Consider the following 2,692-nt stretch of genomic DNA (forward strand, 5'->3'; position numbering starts at 1 on the left):
TGTGTGTGTGTGTGTGTGTGTGTGTGTGTGTGTGTGTGTGTGTGTGTGTACCTATTTGAACTTCGTGGGGATTGTTGTGAATATAGGAGAAGAAAGTAGCAGGAAGAAGTTAAGAAGAAAGAGCTACCTCCTCTCATTTAAGCACCTGAAAAAGTCATCAGTCAAACAATTCACCATGAAGGTTTCAGTAGTTCAAGCCTCCTTTTGTTGGTGAGGAGGAATTGGCTGTAGGAGCGATATGCTGTGACCTGGTGCCAGAGTGGGAATCAGGGCCTAGTGAGCCAGTCCTCCCTCCTGCTGCTACTGGCTCTGTGGACTTGAGCAAGATCTTTGCCGCTCTTTTCATAGCCTATAAAATAAATGGTTGAATTTTTGCTAGAGCCACCACACCATAGCTCAGATGGTCATAGGGTTCATGTTTCTATATTGGAGAGTTGTGGCTCTTGGCTCCTTCATTAGAAGAGGGGCAGCAAGGCAAGGGAACTTGCTTACCGTGGATAGAAAAGTGTTGCTCCCTCTTGGGCCTTTCACATGCTTCCTGGCTGTGTGTGTGTGTGTGTGTGTGTGTGTGTGTGTGTGTGTGTGTGTGTTTATGTGTTTATCCAGGAGGGTCTTTTGGAAGGCATAGGGGGACCAGAACTTAGCTACTGAGCTATAAGCTGCCTTCAATTTGGCAAGGAGGGCTTAGTATCTACTGTACCACTGAATGCCTAGAAGAGTGCAGACCTGTTTGTATTGGTTATTTCCCATATCTTTTTGGGATGTACTTTGATGTTGAGGCTGGCAAATTCTCAGGTGATAGATTTTTGAAGTAGCTAGAAATCATATTCAATTAGTTGTTTTGACTAAATGAAAAGGCAAACTCACTCAGGCTTCTTGTTACAAGAACTTGCATCCATTTAGCAAGTACATTGGATGAGTAAAGGAGACTGTCTTGGCTCAAGGAAAATGTAAAACCTTGCCCTTTTTTTTTTATTATTTTCTGAAGGCCTACAAACCACATAGTTAGGACTATCACAGTAATGATCCCTTTTCTCAATACTAATTTTTTGTTGTTGTTGTTTAGTTACTTTCTTTGTTGCCATAACAAAATTTGTAGGCCTTTGGATTGATCAGTGACCTGGAGTCCTAAGTTTCTTAATGGTGCCAAGAAAGAGTTCTGGGTGTGGAGGTCAGAGTCCAGCCATGCCACCTCTGCTTCATGACTCTGGGCATACTGCTTTCCACTCCTGGAAAGTGTAGAATGTACCCTCTGACACTCTGGTTCCTGATCTGTTAAGATTTGATGGATTCAGGTTCATGTTCCTACTACCATGAATTTCACCATGCCTTTTCTACCATGATGAAATGTATTTTTTTTTAAACTCCAAGGTAGAATAAATTCTTCCTTTATTAATTTGCTTCTTAATTTTATTATAGCAACAAAGTAACTAAAGACACAGGAAAGGTGTCTTGAGGGTAAGACCTCACTCATAGAAGGCTCCAGGACATAAAAATGAAAATTAATTTGAAAGTAGAGTGTGGGGTTTGTGGAGGGGGTACCTGACATTATAAGGCTTCCAAGATATTCTACTATACTTTCCCAGATTCTCTGAGCAGACATTCAGAGACCCAATGCAGTTATACTAAGAGGGTCCTGGATACATTTTGAGTTAGTAGCAGAACTTGACAGCATCGTCACATATTGTTAACTTTGCAAGTGTCCTGAATGCAAGAGTTACAGTGTCATGGACACTTGTACCAAGGTTCCAGGAAAAAGCCAATGAGCCCAGGAAATGTCCCAGCAGGAAATTTGCAGTTTACAGGGCTGTAGAGGTGGTACTGACTCTTGGAGCTTAAACATTGTCATCACAAGCCCTAGAGGCTGGGCATGGAGCTACAGGGTTTGGTGTTTGCAGTGGTACATTTCATTCTTGCTTTGGTTCATTCAGTCTTGCTTTTCTCTTGTTCCTCCCTTTTGGAATGGGGATGCTTACTCTGCCACTATATATTAGAAGAATGTAACTTGTTTTTTATTTTTATAGGGATCACACAACTAACCCCAGGGGTTCCAGGGGTCTTGAACATTATTGGAACCATAGAAACTAAGGACACTCTTAAAGTTGGGTTGGATAGATTTTGCCTATGGGGGCCAAAGATAGAATGTTTTCATTTGGGTGTTAAATGTTTCCACAGTCTTATGTGTTTGAATGTTTGAACATTTAGTTCCTAGTATAGTGATTCTGTTTGTGGAGGTTATAGAACCTTTGGTATAGAGGGATTAGGCTCTGTGACTGACATGATGCTCTAGAGGGAAGACTTGCAGGTTACAGCCCAATTCTACTTCCAGCTTGAGTGTTTTGCTTCCTGATCTAACAAAATGGGACTACCTGGGTACCCATTTCTCCTACCATGATAGACTATACCAGTGGTTCTCAACCTTTCTGTTGCTTTGATACAATTCCTTTGATACAGTTCCTCATGTCATGGTGACTCCAACCATAAAATAATTTTGCTGCTACTTTATAACTATAATTTTGCTACTGTTAAAATTGTAATGTAAATATGATATACAGAATAGCTGACATGTGAAACCCAAAGGAGTTGTGACCCACAGGTTGAGAAACACTGGATTATACTATTTAAAACCATAAACCCATTTTCTTTAGATAGATAGATAGATAGATAGATAGATAGATAGATAGATAGATAG

At 40.6% G+C, this 2,692-nt stretch overlaps 1 protein-coding gene across 4 annotated transcripts in view; it reads left to right on the forward strand.

Annotated features, from left to right (window-relative positions):
- Positions 1-2,692, forward strand: part of Grk5 (G protein-coupled receptor kinase 5) — a 183,921-nt gene that overhangs the window by 131,218 nt on the left and 50,011 nt on the right. The gene's annotated exons all lie outside the window — the stretch shown is intronic.

This window comes from Psammomys obesus, unplaced genomic scaffold (assembly GCF_907164565.1).
Source record: "Psammomys obesus unplaced genomic scaffold, mPsaObe1.curated_primary_1811, whole genome shotgun sequence".
Classification (NCBI taxonomy): domain Eukaryota; kingdom Metazoa; phylum Chordata; class Mammalia; order Rodentia; family Muridae; genus Psammomys; species Psammomys obesus.